Raw genomic sequence first — 13,956 nt, forward strand, 5'->3', positions numbered from 1 at the left:
CCCAAAACATGAAAGTGAATTTAGAAAAAAAACCTAAAAAATTTCTAGTATAACCCGCCTCCCTCACAGTCAAATCTCCTTCTCTGTTTCAACGATGGAACTTCCCTTTCAAACTTCTGTTCATCTCTCAACCACTATCTTACCTTCTCTAATCCAGTATATTCTCTCAATATATACTCAACCGGTACAATGACTAAATGTAAAGGGATTATCGAAAACATTACCTGCGGAGATGATGGTGTTCGCGTCCGAATCTGCTGAAGCTCGACAACAACGATTTCGCGATGATGCGTGCCAAAACCGATTGCGCTGATTCCGTTGATTTCAAGTCAGAAATTGTTGTGATCCATTATGGTTTGAAGGCTTTGTGTAAACCTGTAAATGGAAATGGAAGAGATAATACAATGAATGATTGTCAAAAATTGCTGTTACTTACCTTTTGCTTTGATTTAAACTTTCGCACCACTACTAATGTCGGATCGAAAATGAGACACGACGGGGGTGTCGGTGATTCAGGCAACGTCGCGACTTTGGATTGGCCGCTGTTTCCTTTCCATGAAATTTACTGCAAACAAAACAAAAAAATATGAACACATGTTGTAATTGCTAGTTAAGCATGTGTGAAGATTATTTGTTATTTGAATGATCATAGCTTCTTCATAAAAGACACCAAAGTTTTGGTTTTGTTTTATGAGGAGATCTTGTTTACTGTAACAATTCATCACTATATGAAAAATTTCGCCGAAATCGTGAGACCAGGAAAAAAGAAATTCTTAAGTATCCATAACTAGTAAGATGTGGATATTTTTTAAAGTGGTAAACATATGTACAAACAAAAGAAAAGTTGCATAGAATGATATAAAAAATGGTGTGAATTTTTTTTGTACGAGAGAGATTGAGAGTTAAATTAGGATTAGTGAAATTGTTAGTTATAAAGTATTAATAATAGTTTCAAAATAAACCACCATCAGAATTCATCATATGGTAAAACTAATTAAAATTTAAAATGGAAAGGATAAATAAAATTAGGGGGCCTCATATAGAATCATCGGCCAAAATATGAGAATTGAAAGAAAGTTTTTTTTGAAATAAAAATGTAAAGAAAGTTGAAAAACTGTGAATGGAAATTGTGAGAAATTGTTAAGGGTTGTTAGATAATTGTTGGTGAAGAATGAGGGTAGAAAGTGCAAGCTTTACTTCCTTACCAATTGTGCTATGTTATTTGTCTAAAATAAAAAGCCAATTGAAAGTATATAGCATCGGCCAGCATTTTGCTATTTATTAAAATATAAATAATTTAAGAGTAAACCATTATATTTTAAAATAGACTTTAAATCGAATATTTATAAAATTCAGGATGTCAATGTAAATGAATCCAAGATTTTATAAAAATCCAATTTTGAAAGTAATTTCAAAAATTTTTGTCACTAAAAAGTGTGGGCAAATTTTGGGGTATGACAGAAAGCAACACTTCAGAATGTTGTTGCTCTATCAACCACTGAAGCAGAGTATATTGCCCTAACTGAAGCTGTGAAAGAAGCATTGTGGCTTGAAGGTTTTGCGAAGGAGCTGAAACTTCAAGGTCGAGGTATCACTGTTAAATGTGATAGTCAAAGTGCAATACACCTGTCGAAGAATTCAGCCTATCATGAGCGAACTAAGCACATTGATGTGAGACTGCATTTCGTCAGAGGAGTAATCGAGCGTGGAGAAGTCCAAGTGCTGAAGGTTTCGACTGAAGACAATGCTGCTGATATGATCACCAAGACATTGCCGAGTTGCAAGTTTTTCCATTGTATGCAGCTGATAAAGCTGCACGAAGAAAGCTAGTTTGTTTCCTTGATGTTGTAGTGTTAGATCCAAGGTGGAGATTTGTGAGATATTGGATCGAACTCTAGTATGGTCGAAGGGTAGCTTCTTGGTTCGACAGGATTAAGCATGAAGTCGAAGGTTGTTCACATGCTTGTGTCGAAGATGCTAGGGTTGTTAGCATGTTAAACTAGGTTTTAGTGTTTAAATCCTAATTTGTTAAGTTAGCTTGTTTATTAAGTGGCTTGTGTAATGGGCCTTGTGGACAAAAGCCCATTAGTTAATATGTTAGGTTTTATTATAAATAGCATACTAGTCTCTCATCATTGCTAAGCTGCAAATTCTAATTTAGGGTGAGAGAGGTTATTTGTTATTCTTGTAAACTTGTAATCTTGTTTTAAGAGAAAGTAAAAGAATAGCAGTTATAACCAATATTTGTGTTCTCCTCTTCTTCCTTGTCCTTTATTCATCCCTTATTTTATACTTTGTTCGTGGCATTGAATTCACAACAGAATGCAACAATTTTTATTACAAGTACGAGTTTCCACATTCCGTTCTCCCACCAGGCTGAACTAGAATTTTGTTACCATATTGAATTTTTGACCTTTAAGCACACCTTAAAAAAAAGCTTTTGTCTTTAGTACCAAAATCAGTTTGAATCCTTTAAGAACTAGTTTTAGGAATAATGTCCTTTGAAATCCCTATCTTTTCACCAACGACAGAATTATTTATCCTTTTATTGCAAATAAAGAATGTATGAACTTTTCTTCTATACAAAAGCCTATTCTATAAAAGGACTACTAAATTTGTTATTGGAAACTAAATAATTTTTGAAATATTTTTCATGAATTTCTGGATAATAGCCCAAACCAATTTTTCCATAAGACCCATGTTTATTTCCTAAAATAATGTCAAATTTCTATTTCCTTGTTTAAAATATTATTTTTTATTCAAGAGAAGAAATAATTTTCTTAGAGTTAGAAACAATTTTATAAAATTTAGTTAAATTTGTTGGTCGAGCGAGGAGCATTCTTACTTTATTTGACTATCCTTTGAGCAACACACATTTGTGGAAGACACACCACATATTCATCAAAAAACTTAAGGTAATAGGTGTGTGAGTTCTCTCACTTATAAAGTGCTCAATCTTCTCTTTTCTAATCAATGTGAGACTTCTTCCTCACACTTGATTCTCAACACTCTCCCTCAAGTGTGAGTCTATACACAATGTTCATTCTTCCACATACACTCGTACCGCCGTTAACACTTTTTAACTGAACACCTCCTATCCACCACCTATGTAGAGTATTTTCGATACAAGTAAGTCGGTCACTTGACTCGAAACCAAAGGCTCTGATATCATTGTTGGAGGCTACTTGGAGAATCCCAACTAGAGATCATTTTACACCTGGGACACATCTTTGTGAGAGACACACCACATATTCACCCAAAATCTTAAGGTGATAGGTGTGTGGGTTCTCTCACTTATAAAGTGTTAAACTTCTATTTTCTAATCAATGTGCGACTTCTTCCCCACACTAAATTGTTAACAAAATCATCATCTAGTTTACAAATTAAGAGTAGTCAAAATTTAGGTTCAGTTTCAAAAATGTTTACCTCGTCTTATTCGTGATTTTCCTTGAGACATAAGCCAACTTATTGACTCTTTCAGATAACAATTTTATTGTCATTTCATACAATGTACATTTTTCTCTCTTTTGAGCTTTTTGTGTCTTTTGTCCAACTTCTCAAGTTTCTTATGATTTTGTTAATAATTTGACCTTATGTGACTCTTTTTACTGCATTTGTAGCGAGATGGATTGAAGGAAGTTGCTTCTTCATTTTTGTTTTGAGAATTAATCACTTGAATAAATTTGTGACTATTTTGAACACGATGAAGATAATGAACTTCTAAACATATTGATATTATTGATATTATTCTCATTGGCCTATTTCATGTCTAAACGTTTTTCGAATAGTGAATGAAAAAAAATAACTTCATACTTTCAAATATATTATTCTTCATGAAATCTTTTGATATTAAATCATACTAAACTTGATAAAGATTGTGAACATCTTAAACTTAGGAAAATTCTATACTTCAAAAGATCTCAATGTTAAGTATATTACTTTCCATTAACCTGCGTTCTTTTAACTTGCAATAAACATTATCTTTTGTGAAATATTAGATCGAACTCTAGTATGATCGAAAGGTAGCTTCTTGGTTCGACATGATTAAGTATGAAGTCGAGGGTTGTTCATATGCTAGTGTGGAAGATGCTAGGGTTGTTAGCATGTTAAAGTAGATTTTAGTGTGTAAACCCTAATTTGTTAAGTTAGCTTGTTTATTAAGTTAACTTGTGTAATGGGCCTTGTGGTAAAAGCCCATTAGTTAGTATGTTAGGTTTTATTATAAATAGTATACTAGTCTCTCATCATTGCATGCTGCAAATCCTAATTTAGGGTGAGTGAGGTTATTTGTTATTCTTGTAAACTTGTAATCTTGTTTTCTAAGAGAAAGTAAAAGAATAGCAGTTATAACCAATTCTTGTGTTCTTCTTCTTCCTTGTTCTTTATTCTTTCCTTAGTTTATACTTCGTTTTTGACATTGAATTCACAACAAATTGGTGCGGTGAGCGTGGATAAGATGCCTTCAACAAAGTATGAGATTAAAATATTCACCGGAGTGAACGATTTCGGTATGTGGCGCTTGGAGATGAAAGCCCTACTGGTTCAGCAGGGTTGTTTGGAAGCGTTGAAGGGAGCGACGACTATGAGCGCTGCGTTAACGGAAAGAGAGAAGACAACCATGATCGAGAAAGCACACATCGCAATTTTGTTGAGTCTTGGTGATAAGGTTCTTCGACAGGTATCAAAGAAGACGACGACATCAGGGTTATGGGTGAAACTTGAAAGTTTGTACATGACCAAATCGTTGGTAAATCGACTCTACCTGAAGCAAGCTTTGTATTCATTCAAGATGATTGAAGACAAAGTATTGGCTGAGCAATTGGATATGTTCAACAAGCTGATTCTTGATCTTATAAATATTGATGTGAAGATCGATGATGAAGATCAAGCGCTGTTACTATTGTGCGCTTTGCCTCGATCACATGCTCACTTCAAAGAAACTCTCATGTATGGAAGGGAATCCCTGACCTTTGAAGAAGTTCAATCAGCCATGTATTCTAAGGACTTGAATGAACGAAAGGAGCATAAAGCTTTGACAGTTGGTGAAGGTTTGCCGTTAAGGGCAAATTCCTGCGAAAGGATGGTAAGTTCGACAAGAAGAAGGGCAAAAGTCAATTGAAGTCTTATAGTGGCGAAGCATCTGGTATTCAATGCTATCATTGTAAGAAGGAGGGTCACACAAGAAAAGTGTGCCCTGAACGCCTGAAAGATCATGGAGGTAAAGATAATGGCAATGCAGCCATTGTTCAAGATGATTTCGAATCATCTGATGTCCTTGTGGTTTCAAGCAGTGACTATAGGAAGGAGTGGATTATGGATTCAGGTTGCACTTGGCACATGACTCCAAACAAAGACTTGTTCGAGGAATTATGTGATCAAGATGGTGGATCAGTACTGCTGGGAAACAACAAAGCTTGCAAGATTGCAGGTGTTGGATCTGTGAGATTCAAGCTCCATGATGAGTCAATAAGGTTGTTGATTGAAGTCAGGTGTGTTCCTGATTTGAAGAGAAATCTGTTTTCTCTCGGTGAATTCGACAAGAAAGGATATGTTTTCCAAGGAGAGAAAAGTATCCTAAGAGTCATGAAGGGGTCGAAGGAGGTCTTGAGAGGCGTGAAGAAACAATTCTTGTATACCCTTGAGGCTAAAGTTGTAAGTGGTTCGACAAATGCTGCATCCACGAAACCTTTGTCGAAGACAGGAATCTGGCACATGAGATTGGGCCATGTCAGTGAAAGGGGTCTGGTCGAATTAGGGAAACAAAATCTGCTTGGTGGAGACAAAGTGGAAAAGCTGAAGTTTTGTGAACCCTGTGTAATTGGAAAATCTTACAAAGTGAAGTTCAACAAAGGCAAATAAAGAACACATGGATCTCTTGATTACATCCATGCTGATCTTTGGGGGCCTGCAAGGTGTCCATCACATTCAGGAGCAAGGTAATTTCTATCCATAGTTGATGATTATTCCAGGAAGTTATGAGTATTCATCCAGAAGACTAAGGATGAAACTTTTGAGAATTTCAAAAGTTGGAAGACTTTGGTCAAAAATCAGACTGGCAGAAAGTTCAAGAGGTTGATAACCGACAATAGCCTTGAGTTTTGCAATGAGGCGTTCGACATTTTTTGTGCTGCCTCTGGTATTGCAAGGCATAGAGAGTTAGATGCATGTTGACTAGTGCTAGGTTAAAGAAGGTGTTCTGGGCTGAGGCTGTTTCAACAGCAACATATCTGATAAACAGATGTCCTTCGACAGCGTTTGTCATACCCCAAAATTTGCCCATGCTATTTTTCATACACAAAACCAAATCAAAAGACAAAGCTCCAAAACACAGTCTCCCACACAGAAGTTCTAAACTAGGGTTTGAATAATTCAGAGGAAAATCATTGAATCAATGGCTCAAGGTGGTTCCATAGGGTCACTAACATCCCAAAGTATCTCCATATAAAGTTTCAAGTCAAACAGAGCAAATTTAGTCCCTCAAATCCTGATTAGGTCAACAGTCGACTCCCAAGGGCAAAACAGTCATTATAGAGTCAAAACTCAAGATATTTGGTCAACAACATTCTCATAACCCTAAAATCATCATTGGATCAAGGGTTGATCATGATGATGCAAGGAAAGATCAGAGAAGTCAAAAGTCAAGAGTTACTATTTTGGGCATGAACTGAAAAAGTCAACCAAACTTTGAAAATTCACCAAATATTCATACTTCATCAGAAAAATTCCCACCAAAGCTCATTTTGAAGAGAATTCATTCCTCTATCCAATGGTCCAAGAATCAAAGCTCACAGGTCAATGGTTTAAGAGATATGGCTTCATACATTATAGGTCTTTTTTTAAAAAGTCAACAAAAAGACATTTTTTCAAAAGGACATAAAATGAAAATGGAGAATAATTTTGATATGAGACCAAAGACACTGGTTAGAGGACTCTTTAAGGTTTCTAAAAAGTCTTGGAACACTTCCATACCCCAAAAAATGAGAGATATAGGACTTGTCAAAGTTGGACTATTTTGGAGGGAAAAATGTGAAAAATTTGAAGTATTTTTGCAAGTAGGCCCAAGTTATTTTGATTCAAACTTGATCCATAATCCATCCCAAGCCCAAGAATCAATTGCCACGAATTTTATTGAATTATGTGATTTATTATGAATTTTTATTCATATTAAAAGTCAAAATAAATCATATAATTACATGAAATATGATTTGATTCTATTTCCAACCAATTTCAATCATCATTAATCCAAATAATATCTCAATATATCACCCAAATTCGTGCAAGTCAAGTTGGTGAAGAAAAATATTGAAATTGGCCAAAGATAGAAAGATTTTTCAATCAAATTTCTCAAAAATTCAATCACAAGATTCAACAAGATTTCCTCCAATTTTGTTAACCTAGACCTTTCTCCTATAAGTACTAAACAAATTCAGATGCAGGTTTTCACGTTTTGGCAGCCTGAAGAGAACCAAACTCGAGCCCTAAAATTCACAAAAATTCTAAGGTTGAATTCTGATTTGCAGGTTGATTCAGGTGTTGTAATTGATCAATAATCGTTCCTTGATCATCATTGAACGATTCTCAATTGTTTTTGAGTCCCAAAGCATCAACAATCGAGCACTGTAAGTCACTTTTAACCGATCTTTAAATTTCTTCGATTCTGCAAATTCATACATTCATTCTCGAATCCAATTGCATATTTGTATTTCTCATATTGTGTTGATTAATTCTGGAAATTTTGGGACGTTATGATGCTGTTATATGCGTGTTGCCATGTTAGGGTTTAGAACTTTAATTTGGGGGTTTTCGTTCTAAGCAAAATCAGGGTCGATTGTGGTTGCTATGAGACTCGTCGTGTCTGGACGATCGTAAAGAGGTAGTCGCGCCAAATTTTTGCTTCGTTTTGGGTATTCTATGATTTTCGCAGGTGTGATAGAGATGAGCTTTTTATAGCGCGCCTACAACAAGCGCTGTAAAAAAGTATGTTTCAGAATTCTGATTGAAGAAGACGATGACGTGTCCTTCCCTGACTGGCTCAGACACGCGCGCGTTTTTATATTTCAAAATAATGGATTCGCTGCTTCCTCGTCCCTGCGCTCTCGTGTTCCCTCATCAATCCAACCGTTAGATTCTCAGACGGATCAATACAACGCACAGGAGTTTGCAGGTGCACCAAAGACCACCATGCATGCGCCACACTGGATTGAAAGTTAAGTATTTTCCAATTTTTTTAATTTTTAATTATATAGCCTTATTTTGTTTTATTTATAATATACATATATTATTTTTAAATTCTTTTTTTATCATAATAAAATGTTATTTATTTTCAAAACTTCCTTTTTTTTATAATAATAATTTATTCATTTATAATAATTTTATTTTCTTAACTATATATTTATGTATTTAATATTTAATTATTTATTTTGTTTTCTCTTTTTTTTTTATATAGTTATTTATTTTACTTAATCCAAAATTTCATATTTATTATTTAAATTCTCCTTTTTATTTATTTATTTTTAAATTATTTTATTCATATAATAATATATTTCTTTTTATTTAATCTCTATTTAATTACTTATATATTCAAAAAATTCTAAAAAAATATATCTCATACTCAATTTTATTTTCCTGACTCGATTTAATTAATTAGGTCGTCAGACCAATAATTAATTAAATTATTTTACTTCATTTTAATTCGTACCCTAATCAGGGTTCACGAAGATCATGCCCTACACTGAAAGTTTTCCTCTTATGCCTTTTCAGGTCTACTCTTCAAAGATCCCCCGACTACGCGCCTACCCCAAAACCTGAAGTTAAGTAATTCTGTTTTAATTTAATTTAGATTACATTTGGTTTATTTTAATGTTAAGGTTGTGTCGCTTTTATTTTGTCTGCCTTGTTTCTTTTCAGGGTTAACCTTGAAGGCGCCCTATCAACCATATCAGATCAAATGCAAAAAGCTAAGTGCCCTTCATTTAATTACTTATTTCAAATTATTGTCTCGACCTTCTTATTTTAGGGTTAGAAATGTTCGCCTCTGAATTAGCCATGCACTCACCTTTTTTTTATTGTTTGCCATGTTTCTTTCTTTCCAGGGTTCGCCAATTGCCAAAGCTCGAATAGTCGGTAACCCTAAAACCTCGACCCTATTTAATTATTACTTGTTCAGACCTATTATTTTATATCCGCTGGTTACAAATCCCCTCTCCTCCGCTGGTTTCATTTTCCCCCTTCCCTTTATTGCTTTATAACTGCATGGTTAGTAATTTAGGGAGTGCAACTCTGAATCAATTAGAATAACTAAACACAAGATAATATAATCTGAATTGAATCACATGATTGGTGCACACACGCACGCTTTTTGGGTAACCCTCTCTGTTGCCTGTTGCCTGTTGCCTTTGTGTTTTTGCAGAATAAGCCTCGTCCCTCGAATTCGAGGATACCTCAGCCATGTTGCCTCGATAAAAAGGTCACGACCCTAATGATGCTGCCTTCGATACACAAATGACCTCGACCCTCGGATGTTGCCTACGAAAAAGGCTGAGGTATCTTCTGGCTGCCTACGAAAATGGCTTATTCTGATCCTTGCCTTAGACTACCTGCCCTTCTATGGCATGGGGCAGTCTTATGGCAAAGGATGCTTCGATGACCCTTCAACCTCCAAACGAAAGGCTTCCTGCCCTCTTATGGCAAGGATAGACCCTTTCATTCTGAAAGGCAAAAAGAGACCTATCATCTGAGTTTAAGGTAATTGCCCCTAATTGCCTTGCAATGCTCAAACCTTTTTATTATATTCTTTCTCATAATTTTTCAAAAGGGCAACGCTTATTCACAAGCTAAAGTCCCTATCTCTTTCATCTACACTTTCTAAACAAATGAGCAAGCACAGCAATTAAGAGCCCATGGAAAACCATGGATGCAAAGGGTGCCTTACACCTTCCCTTTGCATAAATTATCCCCCGAACTCAGATTTCTTAAAAGGTTTTTTTTCTGTTTCTTTTTGCCTTTCCGAATATTGTTTGGATAAAATAAAAGTCGGTGGCGACTCTTGCTTACCGCGACATTCCGATTAATAAAAAGTCAGTTCACCGTATTACAGAACTGGCGACTCTGCTGGGGATTTTTCGATAAAAGAGGGGTTACCTTAAAAGTTTAGGAATCACTTAAATGTTTTCTATTGTTTGCTTTGCTTGTTTTATTTTTCAGGGCTGTTTTGGGAATTAAATGATGGATGAATCCTATTCCCGGATTCAAGAACACTTAAGATTAGGAGTGGCATAGTCATGGCGATCTCTTTCACATATGTGGAAGATGAGTCAATATGAAGTTCACACTTGAGTTAGGACTCCATAGTATATGCACACCTTTCTCAAATGAGGGAGGTCTATGTATGTGTCTGTGGGTGCGCCGGAGCTCAAGGACCTTTAGTTACCCTTAACCCATCCTGGCCTTTAGGAACGTAGTGGGGGGACTACCCTTGACAAATGTTAAGGACTAGTCGCTACCCGATACTACAATTCAGATAGGTTCTTTCTCAAAGTATCATTGCATGGTGCGAATGCATCATGTCCGAGGGTGCTTTAGAAGGGCTGACAATTTTGGATAACTTGTAGAACCCGTTGCTGAAATCTCCTTATCCATAGAAATACCCTTGGGAAGGACACCTGATCAGACTCCATGCAAGCCTTAAGCCAAAAAATTGTGTGACTTGTGTGACTTGTTTGTGTTTGCTACTAACCTTTGTTCTTTGCAGGTTTTGTTAAAAGGACGTGTTTGCCCTTACTATCTCACACTATGCCTAATGAGTTGCATTCGCATAACATTCATGACATCATGACATCATAAGCATAACATGATTTAACTAACCCTTTCAAGGATCTTAGGGATTTAGGGCGCACAATTTCAGGTGCCCTTATCAAAGGTTGATCTCCTAATCAAGGGGCAAGAGGATTTACTTTCCTCTGGCCACATACCTTCCAATTCAGAGATCCAGTACCTATCAAGGGGCAAGAGGATTTATTTTCCTCTGGCCACGTATCTTCAAATTCAGAAGTATCCTGAATCAGAGGCGATGACCCACTCGATATGGTGAGCTTGATTCTTAAAGAAGGACACTTAAAAATGAAAGCCAAGGTTCTTCAGACGAAGCTGTGACTGATTAAATTTCTAAAGTTGCTAACTAAATTCCTTAAAGATCCTTGAAAACATTTCATTTGCATTCATAACATTGCATAACAGGTTTCCTATGATGGGTTTCTCATCCTTCCTCGCTGTTTATTTCAGCATCATAAATCTCGAACAATCAGTTAAGGATCTTCAAGCTCAAAACACCGAGTTCCAAGCCTTGATTTTGAATTTGTCCAAAGGGCAAGAAGAGCTGAAAGCCGTGTTAACTAAAAAGAAGAAGAAAAAGGGTAAGAAGACTAAGGTGAAAAAGCTTAGACCGATCTTGCAACTCAGGGATGCTGAAACCTCTGAAGACAGTGGTGAGGATGAGCAAGATAATGATAGTATCAAAACCGATGCAAAAAGTAACCACGAGTCTGCCAAACTCTCTGAAGAAGAAGAGGACTATTACCATGAGGACGAACATCCCGATGACAAATACAAGATGTTAGAAGAGCGTCTGAGAAGCGTGGAAATTCAGAAGATACCTGGGCTGGATTTTGAAGAGCTTGGACTTGTTCCTGGGGTCGTTATTCCTCCAAAATTCAAAACTCCCGCCTTTGCTAAGTATGATGGAGTCTCTTGTCCTAAACTACACTTGAGGTCTTATGTAAGGAAGATTCAGCCTCACACTGCTGATAAGCGGCTCTGGATCCATTTCTTTCAGGAAAGCTTATCTGGAACTCAACTCGAATGGTACTATCAACTGGAAAGTACCAACATTCATACCTGGGAAGATTTAGTTGTTGCTTTCTATAAGCAATACCAATATAATTCCGATCTCGCACCAACTCGCATGCAACTACAAAGCATGTCTATGGGACCTAAGGAAAGTTTCAAGGAGTATGCTCAGAAATGGAGAGATCTAGCTGGAAGAGTCAAACCCTCCTTAACTGACAGAGAATTGGTCGATATGTTCATTAATACACTGACTGGACCTTTCTATAGTCATTTGCTGGGAAGTTCACAATCTGGATTCACTGAACTCATACTGACTGGGGAACATGTTGAAAGCGGTATTCGAAGCGGTAAAATTCAAGTGGCTACGTATGCTAATACCTCAAAGAAAGCGAACAATGAGAGGAATGAATCTAATACTGTGGGGACGGTCCTAGCCTCCAATCAAGTGCCGACACAACAAAGGGGCAACCAATGTAAACAAGGTGCATCTAAAAGGCAATTCACAAAGATCAACATAACTTTGGCCGAAGCGTTACAACAGTTGCTTAAAGCAGGGTTGATTACTTTAAAGGATCCTCCTCTGAAGCCCAACACCTTATCTCATCAATATAATCCTAATGCAAGATGCGCTTATCACTCTGATAGTATTGGACATGACACTAATGATTTTTGGCCATTAAAGAACAAGATCCAGGATATGATCGACGCCGGAGAAATTGAGTTCGACCCCCCTGCAACCATGCCTAATCACAACAAGATTATGGATGGCTAGAAGGATGAACTATTTAGATAATTAGATTTACTTTCATTTGCAATTTCTATTCTGTTTGTTTAAACATTCGACTTATGATAGACATTATCTGTTTTAACAATTATCATCCGTGCATTGCATATGTTTGTCTTGAATACATTATTTCGTTATCACTCATTTTAAATTGCGTTTTACTTTGCATATATTTTATGTTTATTCAACTCCTGTTAAGCTGTGAGCCTTTTGAGGGAGGATGACGAAAAAGATACCGCAACCTCATACATTATGCTTTTGAACGGACTATGTTGACAATGTACAGGCATTGTTTCAATTCCTAAACAGTGGAGATATAAGGATGTTAATCCCTCGTCAACCCCTTTTGAGCCTAAGAAGTAGAAGTTTATTTCTTGTACTAATTAAAACCCTTGATCATAACCTGGGGCAGGGTAGTTCTCAGTTGATTTGGCTGTGCATTCTATTTTAAGAGAATCATTCAGTACGCCTTCCAACAAGGGTTTCAATCACAAGCATTCATCCGCACACATCAAAGAAGTGTTGGAGATGTTAATCAAAAGTCAATGATGGTTCATCAATCATTAAAGCAAGGCAGTCAATATCTTTCAAAAAAGAAAAAAAATGAAAAAACATATATACAAAGAAAAGCCTGCTAAGTCAAAAATCAAAAAGGTGACTTAGGCAAAAATCAAGGCATCCCGCTGACTGTAATCTCAAAATAGACAGTTCAGGCAAAAGTTAGGGATATCAAAATAAAAAAATGAATGAAAAAAGAAAAGTCAATAAATTCCTGAACAACACAATGTTGTGACTACCAAAAGGAAGAAGTGATTGCCGTCTCAAAAAGTGCTCTTTGCTTGTGAACCATCATCATTATCAAAAGGTGCAAAAGTCTCTTGGAACCCGAATGCACAAGTTGAATTAACTGAGCTTAGGACTGAAGAACATCACGAAGAAGGGGATGGGTATAAATAAACTTTGAGCCATTATCCTTTGTTTCTTAAACCGTGAACCAAGCCACGTTACAACCCTTGAAAGTCCTAATTGAAGCATGATTAGTTCAAAAGCATACTGTTACCAAAAGGGTATCCTGACTCCTTAAGGTTTACCACAAATGCCGAGTTGATATCACGTTTTTACAAACATCACATTGTTACAAATATCATGTTTTTACAAATATCACGCTTTTTACATCTCCTGTTTTAAAAATATTTTCAAAAACTCAAGACAGACGTATGCATTGCATCTCATGAATTCATTATTAAACAAATTCTGCTACATAATTTCAAACGTTAGCAACAGAAAGAACTTGCACATGGAACAACTAATGACTGAAAGTTATCCCG

The sequence above is a fragment of the Vicia villosa genome, linkage group LG2 (assembly GCF_029867415.1).
Source record: "Vicia villosa cultivar HV-30 ecotype Madison, WI linkage group LG2, Vvil1.0, whole genome shotgun sequence".
Taxonomy (NCBI): Eukaryota; Viridiplantae; Streptophyta; class Magnoliopsida; order Fabales; family Fabaceae; genus Vicia; species Vicia villosa.